Source organism: Lepidochelys kempii, chromosome 16 (genome assembly GCF_965140265.1).
Source record: "Lepidochelys kempii isolate rLepKem1 chromosome 16, rLepKem1.hap2, whole genome shotgun sequence".
Taxonomy (NCBI): Eukaryota; Metazoa; Chordata; order Testudines; family Cheloniidae; genus Lepidochelys; species Lepidochelys kempii.
Window position 1 is genome coordinate 8,499,033 of NC_133271.1, and position 23,237 is coordinate 8,522,269.

Sequence of the window (23,237 nt, forward strand, 5' to 3'; positions counted from 1 at the left end):
GCTGGATATGAGTCAACAGTGTGCCCTTGTTGCCAAGAAGGCCAATGGCATTTTGGGATGTACAAGTAGGGGCATTGCCAGCAGATCAAGGGACGTGATCGTTCCCCTCTATTCGACATTGGTGAGGCCTCATCTGGAGTACTGTGTCCAGTTTTGGGCCCCACACTACAAGAAGGATGTGGAAAAATTGGAAAGAGTCCAGCGGAGGGCAACAAAAATGATTAGGGGACTGGAACACATGACTTATGAGGAGAGGCCGAGGGAACTGGGATTGTTTAATCTGCGGAAGAGAAGAATGAGGGGGGATTTGATAGCTGCTTTCAACTACCTGAAAGGGGGTTCCAAAGAGGATCTAGACTGTTCTCAGTGGTGGAAGAGGATAGAACAAGGAGTAATGGTCTCAAGTTGCAGTGGGAGAGGTCTAGGTTGGATATTAGGAAAACCTTTTTCACTAGGAGGGTGGTGAAACACTGGAATGCGTTACCTAGGGAGGTGGTGGAATCTCCTTCCTTAAATATTTTTAAGGTCAGGCTTGAGAAAGCCCTGGTTGGGATGATTGTGTTGGGGATTGGTCCTGCTTTGAGCAGGGGGTTGGACTAGATGACCTCCTGACGTCCCTTCCAACCCTGATATTCTATGATTCTATGACTGAAAATAGGTCTCAGAAGCTGTGAATACCCACAGCAGCTGAAACCGGCTGTAAGCAGCACCAGACTAAGGAATGGGAAATGGGATCAGTTCTTGGAGCCCCACCTGGTAAGGCTGAGCAGTCAGCCTGGTTAACTTGTTTTTCTCTGGTCTTTATAAAAATTGCATTGTTTTGAAGGATTTTTTTTTTTAAATCCCCTGCATACAAGTGAGTGTTTATAGGGGGCTTGATTGTGGTGTTAAGGCAGAGCCCAGAGCAGTGGGTTCTGTGGAGCTGGGCTGCCCCAGGGTGCTACTTTGAGTGCTTTGATGCAGTCTCCCAGTTCTTCTAGCTGTAATGTAGGGGAAGCAGAAACAAGGGAGCAGTCTCTGTGCTCCCTTGAGCGGGGGATGTCGTTCTGCCTGGCCCAGACTCAGGCTGTGAGCGGGGGTAGAATGCCACAGTGCACATGCCAAAAAGCCAGGCACATCCTGCTGCAGAAAGAGGAACTGGTAGCAGAATTTGTGATCCGGCAGTGTGTGTTCTGGCACTGTGGCCCTACCCACATTTCCCCAAAGCCTTCACTAGAAATGCAGAGACCCTGACTAGTCTAGTGTGGGCCCTAGACTAGTGTGGATCTGGCAGACTGAAGAGCCCTGAAATGCTGGGCATTTCAGAGTTTCACAATGGATTTAATTCCAGAGGAAGCCCAGGTGTCCGAGAGCTCAGTGTCCGTCCTCGTGGGGAGCTGCTGGGCTCTGCTGCTGCTGTTCACCGTTCCTCCTCTGCTTCTGGACTTCACTAGTGACTGCACCGCTCTCCCTTGAAGCAGTGGAGATGGCTGGGGCACTGCTTGTGGGATGGGCCTTGAAGGGAGATGCTGCCACACACTGAAAGCTGAGAGCCATGAGACGGGAAAGGGAGAGACAGTCACAGAAGGCAAGTCCATCTGCCTCATACCCTGCCTCCAAGTCAGTGTAACTGACTCCAGCTCTGGCTGACATCCCGCCTGCAACTCTGCAAGTTTGTTCTTACATAGCCTCTACATCACTTCCTAACATGATGGAAGTTTGCACAGAAACTGGAGCCCTTGAAAACTGTACATAACCATAACATGAAGATCCAGCCAGGTACTGGCAAGCTGTCCTGTTGTCTGGGGTTAGGTGGGAGGAGAAATGGCTCTTAGTCTTCACATTGGGAAAAGAGCAATTGGGGTTTAACAAAACCACTGAAAATTGTGCAGGCCACCACATTCCCCAAAGACAGTTCTGCTTTCATGCTTTCCTAGAAGCTTCCTTTTAACAAGCTGATTTCTCAAGCTAATTGCTTGCAGATGAGATCATAGTGTGTTTTGTAGGAAAAGAATCTACACTTAGGCTCGTGAGCCAGAAAGATTTAATATACAATTCACATGGTTGGTGTCCTCATGTTTGCAGTGTTGTTGTAGCCATGTTGGTCCCAGGACATTAGATAGAGAAGGTGGGTGAGGTAATAGTTTTTATTGGAACAATTTGTTTTGGTGAAAGATCAGCTTTTGAGCTACCCAGAGCTGTTCTCAAATCTTGGAAAGATAGGAACATCACAGCAAAATATAAGGTGGAACAGATTGTTTAGCATAAGTAGTTAGTACACATTGTTAGGGATCATTCAAGGTGAAGTGGCCACCTCTGCAGTCATAGCACAAAAATGGGGAGTACTGTAATAAATCATAAATCCAATGTCTTTATTAAGACCATGACTTTTAGTGTCTAGCAAAGTTATGAATTTAAGCTCCTGGGCTCATCTTTTGCAAGTGTTGTGCAGGTTTCCTTTGAGGAGAAGTACTGAGAGGTCAAATATGGAGCGATCATTTTGTGAAAAGTGTTCGCCCACAGGTGATGAGATGTTTTTGTCTTTTATAATTTTTCTGAGCGAGTTCATTCGAGAGCGTAGTGATTGTCTGGTTTCACCCACATAGTTGTTGTTGGGGCAATTAGTGGACTGGATAAGGTATACCCAGGGATGAAAGTAAGTTAGAGGACTTACCGGTACGCCGGAGTCTTGGCCTCAACCGGGGGAGGTGTGGCCTCAACCGGAAGATGCAGGGCCTTAAATCCCCGGGCCCTTTAAATCTTGATTTAAAGGGCCAGGGCTCCAGCTGCGGTAGTGGTGGCTGGGAGCCTGGGGCCCTTTAAATCGCCCCCGAGCTACCAGCTGCAGAGGCGGCTGGGAGCTCGGGGGCGATTTAAAGGGCCCAGGACTCTAGCCGCTGCTACGCAGCAGAGCCCCGGGCCCTTTAAATCACTGAGGAGCCCTGGGGGCTCCCGGCTGCCACCGCTACCCCGGGGCTCGGGGCTCCGGCAGAACTTTAAAGGGCCTGGTGCTCCACTGTGGTAGCAGCTGCCGGAGCCCTGAGCCCTTTAAATCCCCGCCTGAGCCCTGCTGCATGAGCCCTGGGGGAGTGGTGGCCGGGCTCCATTGGGGATTTAAAGGGCCCTGGGGCTCCAGCCGCCGCTACCGACCCGGCCCTTTAAATGCCCCCCGGAGCCCCACTGCTGCTACCCCATGGCTTCGGCATCAGGGCTCCGGCGGGGATTTAAAGGGCCGGGGCAGTAGCGGTGGCTGGAGCTCCGGGGCTCTTTAAATCCCTGTCAGAGCCCCCACCCCCTCAGCCCAGGGCTCGGGCAGCAGGGCTCAGGGGGGGGATTTAAAGGGCTTGGGCTCCAGCCGCTGCTACCACCCTGGCCCTTTAAATCCCCTCCGGAGCCCCGCCGCCGCTACCCCAGGGCTCGGGCAGCAGGGCTCAGGTTGGGATTTAAAGGGCCCCGGGGCACTAGCAGTGGCTGGAGCTCCGGGGCCCTTTAAATCCCCGCCACAGCCCTGCCGCCGCTACCCCAGGGCTTTAAATCGCCCTCTGGGAAAGCCGGTCCTGGTACGGCGCACCGGCTCTTATCGGTACGCCGTACCGGGGCGTACCGGCTTACTTTCACCTCTGGGTATACCACTGGATGAGGCGTGTGTGTGTGAGCCTCATTCAACTCAAGAAGTTGAAAGGTGTGTAGAGAACAAGACAGGTGACTGGAGGGAGACAAAGAATGATTGTTTGTGGTTGAATGCAACTAGGATACTGTACCTGCAACAGGCTTCCTGCATGATGGTGGAGAGGTGACTTTAATCCAGATGTTTGAAGGTGCCATTCACTGTTTTCCTTATATTTTGGGTGCGAAACTTGAGCCAACTGGGGCCTCCCTTTCAGAAATGCTGAGCACCGATAACTGCAACTGGATTCAGAGGCAGAGTTGTGGCTTCTCAGATTCACTAGCAGCCAGGCAGTGTGATCTGGAGGAATGAGCCCAGGGTTGGGAGTCAGGAGATTCTGAGCATTCGATTGGCTCTGCTATTAACTCACTGTTTAGCTTCAGGCAAATACCTTTGTCTTCTTCGAGTAGATGCAGACGTGTATTCCACTTAGGGATGTGTGTGCCCAGTGTGCCGGAGCCGGAAACTTTTGCCTACCAGAACCCTTAGAGGAGCAGTTCTCTTGCCTTGTGGCTGTGGCCCCTCCTCAGGCTATATGAGATGCTGCCCTGACCCCTCTCACTTCCTTCTCACCACCCATGCCTGGAGTCAGTCCTCTGTGTACTTGTATTCTCACATCCTTGCACTTAGTCTTAATCAGTTTTATTGGATATAGCTAGATAGTGTTAGTTAGTAATTGTAGTTAGCGTTAGTTGCTATATAGCATTCCCTGTTGATGCCCTCACTGGGATTTAAACATTGCCCTTCTTCTAGAAGGGTGATCCCCGACAGTGACCCCCACATGTGGTGCTTGCTCTGTCTTGGCGAGACCCACTTTAAAGAGCACCGTTCGATGTGTACGTTGTTCAAGAAAAGGACTCAGGTGGCATGGGGCCTGCGCCTCAAGCAGCACCCTCTTGAACAGGCCATGCGGCCTGACCTGGTACCCAGGCCCCCCTCAGGCTGAAGGTCACCCTCAGGCTTGGAGACTGCTGCTGCCTTTCATTCTGGGGCCGGCACCTCTCGGGAAAGGTGAAGAAGACATTCTCTGTTGTCAGCGCTGAGGAGGACGTCTCATAAGACCAATCAAGACCTCTTCAGGTCTCGGACAAGTCCTCGACCTCCCCCAGGAAAAGCGTGGATCGGCACAGGACTGGCTCTGGCATGCGGGATGGCATGGTCACCTCTGACCCTTCCCCTGTACCAAATAGCGAGGTCAGAAAACCCATACTGTTGACTCCGGTTCTGGCCTCAGGGCATCCGTTGAATCTGGTACTGACGAGGGCAATGCTGGTACTGACTGTATCCACTGCGTCGAAGTACCAGTACCTGCTCTGTCTTTCGGTTCCATCCTCACCGCTGGCTCAGGACTTTTCTGAGGCTTGTGTCTTCAACAGCTGCTCCGCTGGAGCAGGCTGCTGAATCTTGTCCCTCAGCACCGCACCCAGGCACTCCCTTCCCAGCAGTTGGGATGGAGCCGGTACCAGAATTAGTCCTTGGCCCCACTACAATTGATGCCACAGATGCTTCCATGGTGGCTTTCACCACCCTCAACGTTGGCGCACTCGGGTGCCCTGGGGCCAGGGCTGCCTGAGGCACCGGCATATTCGGTACCAACGGTATCCCCTTTATCAGGAGCATTGATGCTGCCTCGTTCTGGGTGACGGACAAATTGGATCACCTGTTGGCTTCCTCGGAAATTACTCTGCCCATGTCTGCAAGGTCTCGGGGTTCTTCTGCTTTTGAGTTGGGGTCATCATCATCCTCCCGCTCCACATGATGGGATGAGCTCCAAGGGCCGCCAGTATGGCTCCCAGGGTTGTCATGTGCCCCTTGGCTAAGACAGAGGTCTCTGGCCCAGGGCCTACTAGCCATCAATGCCCTACCCATCTCAGTGGCCTCCCTGGACTCAGTGGGACACTCCTCGCTCATGGAGATCCTGCTCTCATCCCGTTCAAAGGCGAGATCACCCACCAGATTGACCTGGGTGGCTGCAGATTAGCCGCAAGCCAAGGCATCGGCAGTTTTCCTCCCTGTGGAGCCACCAGAGTTCTCCTGTCTAGGTACATCATCCCGGGAGCAAGAGCCTTCTTTGGCTCAGCCAAGAGCCTCGTCATCATCTCCAGACAATGCCGTGCTGCCTGGTTCATCCTCCTCTTCCATTCAAAAGAACTGTAAGACCTACCAGAACCATTTATGCCATGTAGCTGCATCTCTCAGAATCCAGGCAGAGGTTTTCCAGGAGAACATCCACAGGCTGATGGACATTCTGCAGCCCACCATTCCAGGGAGAGCGGCTCTCCCAATTAATGATGTGCTCCTCAAGCCGGCAAGAGCTCTCTGGAGTACACTGGCCTCAATACTGCCTGTGGCTAAGTGCATGGAGAAGTGCTACTTCGTTCCTCTGCAGGGATTTGAAGAGTTCTATTCCCATCCAATCTCTGATTCTGTGGTTGTAACAGCAATAAATGACAGGGCCCAGCAGGGTAGCTTCAAGTCCAACCCCAAGGACAGAGACTCCAAGAAATTAGACCTTCTGGGCAGAAAGTTCTGCAACTCATTGTCCCTACAGGTAAAGATTATGAATCAACAAGCTTTGCTGTCCAAGTATGACTTTCTCAATTGGTCAGCCAGCTCCAAATTTGTGGACACGTTGCCCGAGGCCTTGTGTGAGGAGTTTTGGTCGTTTGTCACAGAAGGCTGCTTAGTGGCCAAAACGTCCCTGCAGTCCACGCTTGATGCTGCAGACCCTTTGGCCAGGCTGAGGGCCTCTGCAGTTACTCTGAGGAGGCTTCCTGGCTGCAAAACTCTGGAATTGCTTTGGATGTCCAACAAACCAATGAAGACTTGCCCTTTGATGGCCGGACCTTGTTCTCAGAGAAGACCAATGACACTTTGCACTCCTTTAAGGATTCCAGGGCTACCTTGAGGTCCTTGGGGGAGTACACGCCATCCATGCAGAGACACCACAATGGGGCTCAGCAGTAGCAACAATATCGCCCGCAGCACTCCTTTGTGCAGCGCTCGCCACCTCCCCCCCCCCCCAAAAAAAAAAAAAAAAAGGCAGCGGGACTATCCCAGAAAGAGGGATTTATCTCGTAAGAGGAAGCAGTCGGGCTTGGGGTCTGGCCAGTCCACATACCCTCCCGGCACCTACTAAGTGCCCATATTGACTCCTTGGTCCAGAACATTCTTCCAGTTGTTGCACTGCCCTCTTTGTCCCTCCCATCCCTTTGGGGATAGGCTGGCCTGTTTTTACAATGCTTGGGGCTTGATTACCTCAGACGGCTGGGTCCTAGACACTGTCAGATCAGGCTACGCCATCCAGTTCCTCTCCACACCCCCTCCCCATCCTTCAGGGACCCCTCTCATGAGACACTGCTCCTTGAGCAGGTCAGCTCTCTGCTGACGTTGGGAATGGTGGAGGAAGTTCCACTGAAACACTGAGGCCACGGCTTCTACTCCTGGTACTTCCGGATACCAAAACCACAGGGAGGGATGAGACCCATTCTCACCTTCTCCGCCCAGGGGCGGGTTACCTTATGGGCCCACAGGGACCTGGCCAACTGGGGGACCCCGCCCCATCACCAAACTCCCTCCCCGCCCCCTGCTCCTCCTCCTCCATCTCTCCCGGGGTGTGCGTCCAGCCTGGCTAGGGGACAGGGCCTTGTGGGGAAGAAGACAGAGAGGAGCAGGACAATCACACCTTAGGGTGAGATATTCCCATCTCCCTCCTGAGGCTGCCCCCCAGTCCCTCTCCCTCTCACGTGGAGCTGCAACCCCCAGCCCCTCTCCATCCCGCGTGGAGCAGCCCCCTCAGCCCCTCTCCTTCTGCCTCCTCCTCCTTTCCCCCTCCATCCCTCCCACATGGAGCTGCCTCCCCAGCCCCTTCCCTCGTCCCTCTTCTTTTCCCCCTCCCTCCCACGCAGAGCTGCCCCCCAGAGTCCCTCTCCTTCCTGAGTCCCTCCTGCATGGACCTTTCCCCCCCCCAGCCCCTCTCCATCTCACATGGAGCAGCCCCTCTCCTTCCCTCCTCCATCCCTCCTGCGTGCAGCTGCCCCCCCCCCCCGTCCCTCTCCTTCCCTCTCCATCCCGCATGGAGCTGCCCCCTCAGCCTCTGTCCCTCTTCTTCCCCCCTCCCTCCCACGAAGAGCTGGCCCTGCTCACCAGCCTGTCTCCTTCCCCCCCTCCCTCCTGCATGGAGCTCTCTCCCCCACCCCCCCGCAGCCCCTCTCCTTCCCTCCTCCCTCCTGCATGGAGCTCCCCCTCACTGCCAGCCCCTCTCCCTCCACCCGTGCAGCTGTGCCCCTCACCTGCTCCTTCCCCCCTCCCTCCCTCGCAGAGCTACCCCCACCCCAGCCCCTCTCCTTCTCCCCATTTTACACATGGGTGTAGTGAAACACACAGAGGTTAAGTGAATTGCCTACAGTCAAGCAGAAAGTGAATCGCGAATCAGTGCTAGTTAGAGATCTCGAGAGTCCTGATGGCCAGTCTCCAACACTTACCAATAGACAACACTGTTTTAATGAAAAATCTCTTGTCTCAGCTATTACAATATTTGGCACTTAGGCAGAGTTCTCTGGCATAACCCTGTATTATGTGTACAGACAGCCGCAGCTGTCCACACTCACGCACCTGAAACTACCCGCTCCAAAACTACTGTCCCACGTATCAGCAGGGTTGTTATATCAAAAGCAAATAATTTATTGACAAGATAGCCACGTTTTTAGTGTGTTGAACCATTTATTTTCATTCATATTTATTTCTATGCTGCCTATTTTATATTCGTGTTTGATTCTCTGACATGTAAAAAGACAAGGCTCCTGCCCTGAGCAGTTTACAATCCAGTATTTTTCCAATAAATTTGTCGCTTTTATTTAGTGTTTTTAAACTTCAAGCTGCTTTATAAAAGCTAAATAATTAATCCTCACTCCCTGCTGGGAGGTAAGTAAGTAAAAATCATTTTATGATGTGGACACTCAGACAATGCAAAGTTATGCAGCAAGCAAAGATCACCTAGGGAGGAAGAGAACTCGTTTTTCTGGCTCCACCGCCGGTGCTCAGATGCTCTGACTACATCAGCTTCTCAAACCACTTAAAAAGGAAAATGTACGTCTGGTATCTAAGTTAAACAGGAATAATTGAAGTATTTTAAATCATTACCTGTTTTTCTTTGTTAAACCCATCGCAATAAGATAGGCAGTTCTAACTCATTTAAAACAATAAAAGCAGTAAAATAAAGTGCAGCAACTGTACACGGTTCCTTTGTTGTCTTCAATAAACAGCTGGTTTTCCCCCAGAGCTGTTTTTTTAAAAAGACTTTAAAAAGACTCCAGTACATTATGTATAAGTTGTCTAGGCTTTTCTCTGCTCCCCTCTCATCCTCACTCAGATTCATTCCTTCCCTATTTGAATGGGCCTTCTAGACAGCCAAAATTCCCCCACTCTTTTAAATATATACAAACACTGCTCCTTTGCTCCCTGTATTTGTAATCAGATCTTCCCTTCTCGGGGCCACCGAGCCCCTTTTTGGCAAAACTGGACTTTTGTCCCCTTTGCTCTTGCCGACTGATGATGGACAAATGCCCAATTTTGCCAAAAAAGTTGGGACATCCGGGGCAGAGCTTAAAAAGGGGACTGTCCTGGCCAAAACAGACGTATAGTCACCCTAGACTGTAGTAAGAGCCACCCAGGGAGTCCAGGCAGCTGTGGGGAGCCTTGGACCCTCCACCTGCCCTGGGTGAGGAGCCAGGGTGCCCAAGAGCAGCCCCCGGCCTGTGTTCCTACCTCCAAGGGCGCACCGTCGAGGACAGGTGGAGCGTCCAAGGCTCCCCACAGCAGCCCAGGCTCCCTGGGCAGCTCTTACCACAGTCTGGCTTCCAGCCAGGCCAGGAGGCAGGGCCGTGGGGGGAAGGGGAGGTGCAGGGGGCAGGGTCCCGTGGTGTTTGGGGGGGACACAATGTTCTGCGTGTCCAGGGCCCCAATAAATCTTAATCCACCTCTGTCACTGCCTCAACAAATGTATCAAATACATGAGGTTCTGCACGGCCACTCTATCCGCTATCCTCCCCGTGCTGTCTCAGAATGACTGGTTCGCAGCTCTGGACCTTCAGGGTACCTACTCTCACATGTGGGTCTACTGAGCCACAGAAAGTTTCTTCATTTCGTTGGAGGAGAATGCCACTTTCAGTACACAGTTCTCTCATGTGGCCTCTCTTCTACCCACTGAGTTTTCACCAAATGCATGGCTGTGGTTACCTCGGGAGGAAAGGAATCCACATTTTGCTGTACCTCGAGGATTGGTTAGTGATGGGGTGCCTCCAGAGAGGAAGTCCTTGCCCACATCAACACCATGTTGCATTTGTTTGACTGTCTGGGACTCATTTTAAACACCAGAAAGTCAGCCTTGGCTCCAACTCAAATAATAGAGTTCATTGGGGCCCTGTTAGATTCCACAAGGTCAAGAGCGTTCCTCCTGATCGATCACTTCCAGGCAATTCAACAGTTCTGCCTCGGTCTATAATTTCAGCCCTCCCCAACCGTCCAGATGTGTCTTAGCCTGTTTCGACATGTCCACTTGTACACAGGTGGTCCTGTTCAGAGGTCCTTTGCCCTCTTCAGATGTGGCTCAGATTGGTTCGCCTTTCTCACTAGTCCTAGGGCTTGTCTACACTTACTGGAGGATTGACACTGCGGTGATTGATGCATCAGCAGTCGATTTTGTGAGTCTAGTGAAGACCCGCTAAATCGACTGCCAGTCGCTCTCCTGTACTTCACCGGATTGAGAAGAGTAAGGGGAGTTGACAGGAGAGCGTCTCCCATTGACATCGCATAGTGTAGACCCCATGATAAGTAGAGCTAAGCTACGTCAACTTGAGTTACGCTATTAATGTAATTCAAATTGCGTAGCTTAGATTGAGAAGTGCATAGTTTAGACAAGGCCTTAGACGCCTTATGCTAGTGGGCGTCCCACACATCATAGAATCATAGAATATCAGGGTTGGAAGGGACCTCAGGAGGTCATCTAGTCCAACCCCCTGCTCAAAGCAGGACCAATCCCCAATTAAATCATCCCAGCCAGGGCTTTGTCAAGCCTGACCTTAAAAACTTCTAAGGAAGGAGATTCCACCACCTCCCTAGGTAACGCATTCCAGTGTTTCACCACCCTCCTAGTGAAAAAGTTTTTCCTAATATCCAACCTAAATCTCCCCCACTGCAACTTGAGACCATTACTCCTTGTTCTGTCATCTGCTACCACTGAGAACAGTCTAGAGCCATCCTCTTTGGAACCCCCTTTCAGGTAGTTGAAAGCAGCTATCAAATCCCCCCTCATTCTTCTCTTCCGCAGATTAAACAATCCCAGTTCCCTCGGCCTCTCCTCATAAGTCATGTGTTCCAGTCCCCTAATCATTTTTGTTGCCCTCCGCTGGACTCTTTCCAATTTTTCCACATCCTTCTTGTAGTGTGGGGCCCAAAACTGGACACAGTACTCCAGATGAGGCCTCACCAGTGTCGAATAGAGGGGAACAATCACGTCCCTCGATCTGCTGGCAATGCCCCTACTTGTACATCCCAAAATGCCATTGGCCTTCTTGGCAACAAGGGCACACTGCTGACTCATATCCAGCTTCTCGTCCACTGTCACCCCTAGGTCCTTTTCTGCAAAACTGCTGCCGAGCCATTCGGTCCCTAGTCTGTAACGGTGCATTGGATTCTTCCGTCCTAAGTGCAGGACTCTGCACTTGTCCTTGTTGAACTTCATCAGATTTCTTTTGGCCCAATCCTCCGATTTGTCTAGGTCTCTCTGTATCCTATCCCTACCCTCCAGCGTATTTACCTCTCCTCCCAGTTTAGTATCATCCGCAAATTTGCTGAGAGTGCAATCCACACCATCCTCCAGATCATTTATGAAGATATTGAACAAAACCGGCCCCAGAACCGACCCTTGGGGCACTCCACTTGATACTGGCTGCCAACTAGACATGGAGCCATTGATCACTACCCGTTGAGCCCGACAATCTAGCCAGCTTTCTATCCACCTTATCGTCCATTCATCCAGCCCAGACTTCTTTAACTTGCTGGCAAGAACACTGTGGGAGACCGTGTCAAAAGCTTTGCTAAAGTCAAGGAACAACATGTCCACTGCTTTCCCTTCATCCACAGAGCCAGTTATCTCGTCATAGAAGGCAATTAGTTTAGTCAGGCATGACTTGCCCTTGGTGAATCCATGCTGACTGTTCCTGATCACTTTCCTCTCATGCAAGTGCTTCAGGATTGATTCCTTGAGGACCTGCTCCATGATTTTTCCAGGGACAGATGTGAGGCTGACTCATCTGTACACCTTTCCCCTTTTTCTGACCATTCCTCAGGTCATCCTCAAGTTCAAGATGGATCGGGCCAAGCACATCCTCCTTGCTCCAGCGTGGCTGAGATAGTGCTGGTTCTCAGAACTCCTTGCTCTTTCAGGTCAGCCTCCCATACTGCTTCCTTTCCATCCCGACCAGCTTACTTGGAGCCATGGCCGCACCGTCCATCCTGCGCTCAGCTCCCTGCACCTTACAGTATGGCTGCTGCATAGCTGAATGAAGAGGAAGAGCAGTGCTCAGTGGCTGTCCCAACAAGTCCTACTCAACAGAAGGAAGTCCTCCACTAGGATGCCCTACTTAGCAAAATGGAAGGGGTTTTCAGTGTGGTGCTTGGCCCATGGGACCCAACTCACAGGGACTTCCATCCAGGACACCTTGGAGTACCGAGAGCATCTGCAGATATCTGGCTTTGCACTGAGAGTGCATTTTACAACAATACCAGTGTTTCATCCCCTTATTCAGGGAAAATCAGTTTTTTCCAATTGCTTGGTGACAAGATTTCTGAAAGGACTCCTCCGTGTATATCCTGTGGTTCAAGAGCTGGTCCCCTTGTGAGAATTAAACATGGTTCTTGCAGTGCTAATGGGCCCTCCATTTGAGCCCCTTGCCTCCTGTTCACTGCCCCTCCTATCTCAGAAACCTGTGTTCCCGATAGCCATTATGTCCGCAAGGAGGGTGGGTGAGTTGCAGGCCCTGATGGTGGGGCCTCCTTACATGCAGTTTTCCAAAGACAAGGTCATGCTTTGATGACACCCAAAGCTTTTGTTGAAGGTGGTCTCTGTTTCATCTGAATCAGGCAGTGTATTTACCTGTGTTTTTCACTAAGCTGCATTCCTCCCCAAAGGAACAGTGCTTCCATACATTGGATGTCAAGCGGTGTCTAGCCTTTTAGCCAAACAGAACTAAACTATTTTGTGCTTTGCCTCACCGGTTCGTATCCTCTGCAGACCACATGAAGGGACCCGTGGTCTCTGCACAGACTGTCTCTAGATGGATAACATCTTATATCAAGACTGCGTACGAGACAGCTTTGGCTATGCCTCCTCAGGAGATATGAGCTCATTTCAATGAGAACGCAAGCAACGTCAATAGCATTCCTCAGTGACATTTCCATATTAGAGATTTGCAGGTTGGCCACGTGGTCATCCATCCATCCATTTCGGACCATCATGCTATTACTGTAATCCATGGTTCTTTGAGATGCAGGCCTGTGTCCACTCTGGAGGATACAGTAAGTAACCATTTATTTTCCCCTCAGTTTCCCATCTGTAAAGCGGGGATAATAATACTCACCTAACTTGCACGAGAACTGTGAAGATAGATTCATTAATATTTGTGAGACACTCAGTTACTACATTGATAAGTGCTATAATGAAACCCACGAAGAGATGAGTAATTCCATGTTGTGGCAGGGTTTGGCTGGTGAGCAGTAAATAAGGCCTAGGGCCAGTGGTGAGCTGGAGCCAGTTCGCACCGGTTCGTTGCTGCGGGAACCATGTGGGCTGCCCCCTGGCCCTGGGCACGAGCCCTGGGGCTGCTGCCTGGTGGATCCCCAGCTGCTCTGCTGGGCCTGGGTTGCATCCTGCTGCTGTCCCCGTGAGCACCCACCACCCTGCCCGCAGCCAGCCCCCCCCGCACCCCCTGCCCTGCCCGCAGCCAGCCCCCATCTCCAGCCACCCCCTGTCCTGCCCGCAGCCAGCTCTGCACCCCCTGCCCTGCCTGCAGCCGGCCCCTGCCGCATGCACCCCCTGCCCTGCCTGCAGCCGGCCCCTGCCGCACGCACCCCCTGCCCTGCCCGCAGCCGGTTCGTCTCCAGCCACCCCCACACCCCGTGCACGTACCAGCCCCTGCCCTGTCCGCAGCCAGCCCCTGCCGCAGCCCCTGCCCTGCCCGCAGCCAGCCCCGCACCCCCTGCCCGCAGCCATCCCATGCCGCACCCCCTGCCCTGCCTCCAGCCAACCCCTGCCGCACACACCCTCTGCCCGAAGGCGGGTGGTGGTGGTCGGGGACTCTCTCCTCCGGGGGACTGAGTCATCTATCTGCCGCCTTGACCGGGAAAACTGAGAAGTCTGCTGCTTGCCAGGGGCTAAGATTCGCGATGTGACGGAGAGACTGCCAAGACTCATCAAGCCCTCGGATCGCTACCCCTTCCTGCTTCTCCACGTGGGCACCAATGATACTGCCAAGAATGACCTTGAGCGGATCACTGCGGACTACGTGGCTCTGGGAAGAAGGATAAAGGAGTTGGAGGCGCAAGTGGTGTTCTCGTCCATCCTCCCCGTGGAAGGAAAAGGCCTGGGTAGGGACCGTCGAATCGTGGAAGTCAACGAATGGCTACGCAGGTGGTGTCGGAGAGAAGGCTTTGGATTCTTTGACCATAGGATGGTGTTCCATGAAGGAGGAGTGCTGGGCAGAGACGGGCTCCATCTTACGAAGAGAGGGAAGAGCATCTTTGCCAGCAGGCTGGCTAACCTAGTGAGGAGGGCTTTAAACTAGGTTCACCGGGCGAAGGAGACCAAAGTCCTGAGGTAAGTGGGAAAGCGGGATACCGGGAGGAAGCACAGGCAGGAATGTCTGTGAGGGGAGGGCTCCTGCCTCATACTGGGAATGAGGGGCGATCAACAGGTTATCTCAAGTGCTTATATACAAATGCACAAAGCCTTGGAAACAAGCAGGGGGAACTGGAGGTCCTGGTGATGTCAAGGAACTATGACGTGATTGGAATAACAGAGACTTGGTGGGATAACCCACATGACTGGAGTACTGTCATGGATGGTTATAAACTGTTCAGGAAGGACAGGCAGGGCAGAAAAGGTGGGGGAGTAGCACTGTATGTAAGGGAGCAGTATGACTGCTCAGAGCTCTGGTACGAAACTGTAGAAAAACCTGAGTGTCTCTGGATTAAGTTTAGAAGTGTGTGCAACAAGAGTGATGTAGTGGTGGGAGTCTGCTATAGACCACCGGACCAGGGGGATGAGGTGGATGAGGCTTTCTTCCGGCAGCTCACGGAAGCTACTAGATCGCATGCCCTGATTCTCATGGGTGACTTTAATTTTCCTGATATCTGCTGGGAGAGGAATACAGCGGTGCATAGACAATCCAGGAAGCTTTTGGAAAGCGTAGGGGACAATTTCCTGGTGCAAGTGCTAGAGGAGCCAACTAGGGGGGGAGCTTTTCTTGACCTGCTGCTCACAAACCGGGTAGAATTAGTGGGGGAAGCAAAAGTGGATGGGAATCTGGGAGGCAGTGACCATGAGTTGGTTGAGTTCAGGATCCTGATGCAGGGAAGAAAAGTAAGCAGCAGGATACGGACCCTGGACTTCAGGAAAGCAGACTTCGACTCCCTCAGGGAACGGATGGCCAGGATCCCCTGGGGGACTAACTTGAAGGGGAAAGGAGTCCAGGAGAGCTGGCTGTATTTCAAGGAATCCCTGTTGAGGTTACAGGGACAAACCATCCTAATGAGTCGAAAGAATAGTAAATATGGCAGGCGACCAGCTTGGCTTAATGGTGAAATCCTAGCGGATCTTAAACATAAAAAAGAAGCTTATAAGAAGTGGAAGGTTGGACATATGACCAGGGAAGAGTATAAAAATATTGCTCGGGCATGTAGGAATGATATCAGGAGGGCCAGATCGCACCTGGAGCTGCAGCTAGCAAGAGATGTCAAGAGTAACACGAAGGGTTTCTTCAGGTATGTTAGCAACAAGAAGAAAGCCAAGGAAAGTGTGGGCCCCTTACTGAATGAGGGAGGCAACCTAGTGACAGAGGATGTGGAAAAAGCTAATGTACTCAATGCTTTTTTTGCCTCTGTTTTCACTAACAAGGTCAGCTCCCAGACTGCTGCGCTGGGCATCACAAAATGCGGAAGAGATGGCCAGCCCTCTGTGGAGATAGAGGCGGTTAGGGACTATTTAGAAAAGCTGGACGTGCACAAGTCCATGGGGCCGGATGAGTTGCATCCGAGAGTGCTAAAGGAATTGGCGGCTGTGATTGCAGAGCCATTGGCCATTATCTTTGAAAACTTGTGGCGAACGGGGGAAGTCCCGGATGACTGGAAAAAGGCTAATGTAGTGCCCATCTTTAAAAAAGGGTAGAAGGAGGATCCTGGGAACTACAGGCCAGTCAGCCTCACCTCGGTCCCTGGAAAAATCATGGAGCAGGGTCAAAGAATCAATCCTGAAGCACTTGCATGAGAGGAAAGTGATCAGGAACAGCCAGCATGGATTCACTAAGGGAAGGTCATGCCTGACTAATCTAATCGCCTTTTATGATGAAATTACTGGTTCTGTGAATGAAGGGAAAGCAGTGGATGTATTGTTTCTTGACTTTAGCAAAGCTTTTGACACGGTCTCCCACAGTATTCTTGTCAGCAAGTTAAAGAAGTATGGGCTGGATGAATGCACTATAAGGTGGGTAGAAAGCTGGCTAGATTGTCGGGCTCAACGGGTAGTGATCAATGGCTCCATGTCTAGTTGGCAGCCGGTATCAAGTGGAGTGCCCCAAGGGTCGGTCCTGGGGCCGGTTTTGTTCAATATCTTCATAAATGATCTGGAGGATGGTGTGGATTGCACTCTCAGCAAATTTGCGGATGATACTAAACTGGGAGGAGTGGCAGATATGCTGGAGGGTAGGGATAGGATACAGAAGGACCAAGACAAATTGGAGGATTGGGCCAAAAGAAATCTGATGAGGTTCAATAAGGATAAGTGCAGCGTCCTGCACTTAGGATGGAAGAATCCAATGCACCGCTACAGACTAGGGACCGAATGGCTAGGCAGCAGTTCTGCGGAAAAGGACCTAGGGGTGACGGTGGATGAGAAGCTGGATATGAGTCAACAGTGTGCCCTTGTTGCCAAGAAGGCCAATGGCATTTTGGGATGTATAGGTAGGGGCATAGCGAGCAGATCGAGGGACGTGATCGTTCCCCTCTATTCGACATTGGTGAGGCCTCATCTGGAGTACTGTGTCCAGTTTTGGGCCCCACACTACAAGAAGGATGTGGATAAATTGGAGAGAGTCCAGCGAAGGGCAACAAAAATGATTAGGGGTCTAGAACACATGACTTATGAGGAGAGGCTGAGGGAGCTGGGATTGTTTAGCCTGCAGAAGAGAAGAATGAGGGGGGATTTGATAGCTGCTTTCAACTACCTGAAAGGGGGTTCCAAAGAGGATGGATCTAGACTGTTCTCAATGGTAGCAGATGACAGAACGAGGAGTAATGGTCTCAAGTTGCAGTGGGGGAGGTTTAGATTGGATATTAGGAAAAACTTTTTCACTAAGAGGGTGGTGAAACACTGGAATGAGTTACCTAGGGAGGTGGTAGAATTTCCTTCCTTAGAGGTTTTTAAGGTCAGGCTTGACAAAGCCCTGGCTGGGATGATTTAACTGGGAATTGGTCCTGCTTTGAGCAGGGGGTTGGACTAGATGACCTTCTGGGGTCCCTTCCAACCCTGATATTCTATGATTCTCTGATTCTAGCCAGCCCCACACCCCCTGTCTCCAGCCAAGCCCTGCTGCACCCCCCTGCAGCCCTGCCCGAAGCCAGGCAGCCCCACACCTCCTGTCTCCAGCCCCGCACCCCCCTGCCCTGCCTTCAGCAAGTCCCTACCTCTAGTCAGCCCCTGCCCTGCCTCCAGCACCCCCTGCCTCCAGCTAGCCCTGCCCCACACCCCTGTCTGCAGCTGGCCCCACGTCCACTGGTGCCCTGCAGTTCCCAGGGCAGTAACCCTGCACACCTGCTTCAATGAGGGGGGCAGGGAGCAGCTGGGACCCACACGTGCACACCCTAGGGTGACCAGACAGCAAGTGTGAAAAATCAGGATGGGCGTGGGGGGGTAATAGGAGCCTATATAAGAAAAAGACCCCAAAATCGGGACTGTCCCTATAAAATCGGGACATCTGGTCACCCTAGTGCACCCCCAGGGTGTGGTGGGGACCCACACCTGTGAAACGGAGCTTGTTTCTAGCTCAGGCTCATCTTTTTAAAAAAGAACTTTAGGCAGGGTTAACGCACACCCGTATTTTCCTGGACAGGTCAGGCTTTTGGTTCTTAAATCGCTGTCCAGGAGGAAAATACGGACGTATGGTAACCCTGTTGGTACAAAAAATACATACTGGGGCACATCCCTTACATCAGAACTTTTTATAGGGAACCGTTTGTTAAGATTTTGGCAGCTCATCACTGCCTAGGGCCTCATGAGGGTAAAAAAGAAATGTTGAATGTCTACCTCATCCTCTGAGCAGCATCACCACCATCCATGCTGGTCTGTCTCGCTCATGTCTTACTGATCTTGTTTCATAAACCTTTTTTAAATGACCGTTTCAACCAAGTGTCTTTGCTCACTGGTCTCTAGTTCCCAGGATCACCTTTTTAAAAGGCAGTTAACATATTTGGTGCATCTGGCTGATTTCAAGTCACTTCTTCCTGTTCCTTACCAATCAGACTCTCCAGAGCTGCAGAGGACCCCTTTCCCAGCGAGACACTCTGATTTCACTGGGAGGGACTCAGCCAATATTCCAAGGGGTTCCTCTCTCTTTCTTGAGCTCTGCGTCTGCCCTCTCTGACCAAACATGAACCCTCATCTCCCCAGTCTGAGCCTGGTGCCCTACACACAAATCAAACTTTTACAGAGGCAGGTGGAAAACACCACATATTTTTGTTAGCAGCTCAGCCATTTCACACTTGAGATTGTTCAGAACTCTTGGATGAAGCCCAGCTAGGCTTGCTGGCTTTTGTTTTTTATTAATAATATTGCTCCCAAAGGTCCCTTTGTGCTAGGTACTGTATATACCCATGGGAAGCCATGGTCCTTGTCCCAAAGGGTTTGCAAAGTGTCATTTGAAGCGTAGAACTTGCTTTTTGCCTCAGGTTTCAAGTGTGGAGCTTTGTAAGTCTTGGTCCTCTCTGAACTAATGCTGCTACCCCACAGAACATACCAGCAAGTAATTAAACTGGGCGGAGCTGCTTCCAAGATTTGGAAGCGTGGGCTTGTCCGAGGCTAAAGCAGCAAGTCTCTGGGAGGCTCTTTGGAAGGGCTCCCAGTGTGGATGACGTCTGCTTGACCTGATTTGACTTCCCTTCTTGGAGTTTGGGTACTTTGCTCAAGCCTGGCTGCAGGAATGCACAGCTCCAGTTGTTCTGTACCCAGAGCCTGAAATGGGGCTGCCCAGAGCTTCAGCCAGTGAAGAGATTTCAGTAAGATGATGCAGCAATAGGATTGCACTGTGTCGGCAGGCTGTAGATTGGAGAGACGAGAAAGGGGAGAGGACAGAGGGAGGGAGGGAGGGGAAGGCAAAGCAAAAAATGTTCTCTTCCCTAGGATCTCCCAGCTGGAATTTGAAAGGCTGCAGAATAGGGCGGGACATCTTCCCCAACCAGATGGATTGATACAATGAAAACAGCCAGTCCCCTCGGATCTCTCATGTGAATATGCCCCACCCATCGGCAGCAGAGTGCTGCTGAGGTCGGACGGCTGATACAGAGGTGTAGCCCATGCAGCACACTGAACTTGTAGTTTTTCCTTTTCCTTAGAGGAGAACGTGGCCCATTCTTGTTGGATAGCTCCTTTGGAAATGGCCTTGGGGCTCAGTGAGGAGGCCATGTCAATGGCCAAACCAGCTAAGTGAAGTGCCACCATGCATCTGTATTATGGCTGCTCAGTGACTGGCACATGGCTCTGCCAGGCTGCAGACCGGTTTTCTTCTAAAAGTTCTGTTGGGATGGACCTTCTGCAACGCTTAGTTATTTCCTCAGACAAAACTGGGTATTGCAACATACAGTGGCTTGGAGACCTCCCTGCTTAGCAAAGGCGATGACTGAAGTGCAAACATGGACAGAAGCCAGCTGAGGACGCAGCTTAAACCCATAGGCCTCCATAACCAAGGATTGATTTACTCCTTGGCAAGCTGGACCAAAATTCTGTGGTGAGGTCCCTGCATTTTGCAATGCTCTGGTGTAGCAGAGGGGAAATTTTGAAATGGTGCATGAGCTTCATTTAAATTAAAAGGTAGAGAGCTCTAATGAATGAACTGTGATACCAGCTAACCCAGTCGGTCCAGGCGCCCCTGTGCTGTTTGTTGTGATCTTCAGTTCACATTCGTGTCGCCACGTTTCCAGTTTTCAATATGTCTCTGAGTGTTGTATGAACACAGAACTACATCAGATGCAGTAACGTGTCGGGGGAAAAGGTGGGTTTTCTGCTGGACGGTTAAAATCTCTTTCCCATTGTGCAGAAAGGCTGTTTGGGCAGGATACCAAACAGCCAGCTGCATTCCACAATCCGGAGGGATTCCCAAGAGCAGCGCCAAAGCCTCATTTGCCTTGTTGTTTCCACGCGGTGTCAGGAAAGAGAGCTGAAGGGCTGCCCTGCTTGGACAGGCTGCTTTCTGGATATTTTGAAGGCTCAGTTGCTTATCAGGGAGTTGCAGCAATATCAAAATTATTGTCCTCAGCCTCTCATGAACCTAAGTGCAGACTGCGTGTTTTCCATCTCAAAGCCAGGTCCCCGGGGCTGTGTTTTGGAGGCTTCTCTGGCAGTTGCTGTACAAAAGCTCTTGTGCTCTCCGCTCGTGCTAGGATGTCAGCTAGAGGCGGATTTGGCTGGTGTCTGCATTTCCTAGCCCCCTGCATTGGTCACTCTTAGTTGTTTCAAAAGTCTGCCCTTTCTCGTCTTCCAGAGTGTTGGGCTGTGCGTGTACCTCTGCAATGGGCTGAGCCGAATGCCTGCCCTTTCGCATTTCTCTCCTTCCTCACCATCGCAGGAGCTCATGGTCTGCTTCAGCTTTGTGCCCATCTTACTGTGGCTCTCAAGACACAGGCTCTCGTAAGATTTGCTTTGGTTGGAACCAGATTTGGGGTGGGAGTGTCGTGCTGTAGTGATGCACAGTTACCCCACTGGCACCCTGGGAGTCCACAAGTTGTACTGGGGGGTAGAAGACGGAGCCTGAGGTCATACGAGCAATTCGGACTTGCTGAAATGTCGGCTTGTATCTGTCTGCTCTTTGTTCCAGCAGGCTCTGACTTGGCACATTGTCAGAGTCTATTAACAAGCTGCACTGTGAAACAGACGCAAAGAGTGCCAGCAACAGGTGTGATAACAGGGCTCCTCCTCCAGCTGTGTGCTGTGACTCCCACCCATCAGGGTGTCTGCTGCTGGCCGTCCTAATACGGAGAGACCATCCTGCCGAGGGCATTCACACAAGGCAGCATTGTCACAGAATCAAGCCCTGCGGCAGCAGTGTGAAAACTGGGCATAGACAAACGCACCCCAAACTAGTGCAGGCCTATAAGGGTTAAAACACAGGCTCTCTCTGTCTGAGCTCAGAGGGGTCACTACTTCAGCAGCAAATTCCTTGCATGGAGCTGGCCTCTTGTGTATCCCCTCCTGCTGGGAACTGCGTTTCACTGGGGAGGTCCCATTGCAGCGCTGCAGCTGTGTACGAGGAGAGAGGGAATGCTTTGTGTAACCCTGACCTGGGGCAATGAGCATGCAGCCTACGGGCTCGCTTTTAGAACCAACTGAGACAGTTTAACAAAGCTCTGCTAAGTGCTGGTTGACTGTAAGAGGACTGCAGAGGCATGAGACTCCTGCTGCTACCGCAGCTCTCTCTAAAGCAGAGTGAAAGGACTCGGAAAGCTGCATGGGCGAGTTTGGAGAAGCCCTCTGTAGCATACGTGCTAGAGAGCTCTGCAGGCCATATGTCTCAGCAGCAGCTTCAGTCTCTCTCTCTCTGGGGTCCAGGCTGGCTCATCTGTCACTGTAGTACTGGAGTGTTGCCCACAAGTAAATATGATGACAACCATCTCTCTCCCTTCCCTGCCCCCGGGGGACAGGCTTAGATGCTCTGGCTTTTTCCTATAACTCCAGAAGTATGAGAATGAGGGTCTGGTGTGGGAAGGCTTGGCTGAGAAGTGGGGGTTGTATTTAGCTCTCAGTGCAGCCAGATTGGCGATCTCTCCCGTATCAGCTGGCAGTGAGCATTCTGCATTTAGTCTGGCTCCTGTCATGGTTCTGTTTCCTGGGTTCACAAGCCCCCTGTAACATGCTGCTGGGGTACCCAGAGCTGGGACTGTTGTGTTACCCCTCTGCTGCAGCAAGAGGGAACTTTGTTGGCCGTTAGACTGTGTGTCAGCTCCCTGCCACACCAGCCTGTCTGCCTCCCCAGCAAACCCCTCTAGGCTCTCCTGGCCCTGACCTCACCTAGCAGGTAACAGCCAGGGAACTCCTGCCCCCGAGCTCCTCAGAGCTGTTTCTCTGCAGGGCAGAGCCCCTGCCACGGTGCAGTCACAGAAGATAGGAACTTCGCTGCTCTGTTAGAGTCGCTACGCCACAGCTTATTAATGTACCTGGGTAAACACACCTTCCCCTCAAGCCCAGCACTGACCTGGTTCATAGTAAAAGTGAAACAAGTTTATTAACCAAAGAGCCTGGTCAGGTGATACCAAGGAAAAGGGATAAAGGCAGAGACGGTTACAAGCACATAAAAGTGACAATGCGCATCTAAATGTCTAAACCGTAACCCAGCAAGATCCAGTCGGTGTTCAGGATGGTTTCTGTCACCCCCGTCTCCTTTCCAGCTTTCCACAGGCCAGCCTGGCCAGGGCCGAAGACAGCGATCGGATCGCTTGGTTTCTTTGTCTCCTGAGGTGATGGATAAAAATGGAGTCTCCTGTGTCTCTCAGGGGTGCAGGGGACATGTTAATTGTGGGTCTTGAGTTCAGTTGCAGGATAATCCCCACTGATTTAGCTCCATGGCTTTGTGTGCTGCTAATCTGTACATTGAGGGAAACCCACATTCCTTTGTCTAGGACAGTGGGCTCCAAAGTGGGGTGCGCACGACCATCCCTGGGGGTGTGCGGCAGGAGGAGCGCGGCCGAAGGAGGGCCGCGGGCACGGCCGCAGAAGCGCTTCCGGACCTTTGATACTTTGGCAGCACGCCGGCGGCAGCTCGGCTCTCCCCGCCCCATCTTTGGCGGCACGCCGGCGGCAGCTCTCTGAGCCCACCAAAAAATTTGTTGTGAGAACCCCAGCATTACAGCACACCTTCAAAAAGCAAGAGGGGGGAAAAATCAATCCTAGGGCCGTCTGTGCTACATATTTCCACCCAGATGCATGGCTAGGCCTGTGAGTTAAACAAGACGCTGTCAGTCGGCTCTCTGTTGCAATGCAAGAGTGCAGACTGGCTTGGCTTTTCCCTGGGACTACATGGGCCCTGTTTCCTGAGCAGGAGAGCAGCTATATGTT

The 23,237-nt window shown here is 51.8% G+C and overlaps 1 protein-coding gene across 4 annotated transcripts in view; it reads left to right on the forward strand.

Moving 5' to 3' along the window:
- LOC140899145 (discoidin domain-containing receptor 2-like) overlaps window positions 1-23,237 on the forward strand; it is a 158,714-nt gene that overhangs the window by 23,287 nt on the left and 112,190 nt on the right. The window lies entirely within an intron of this gene.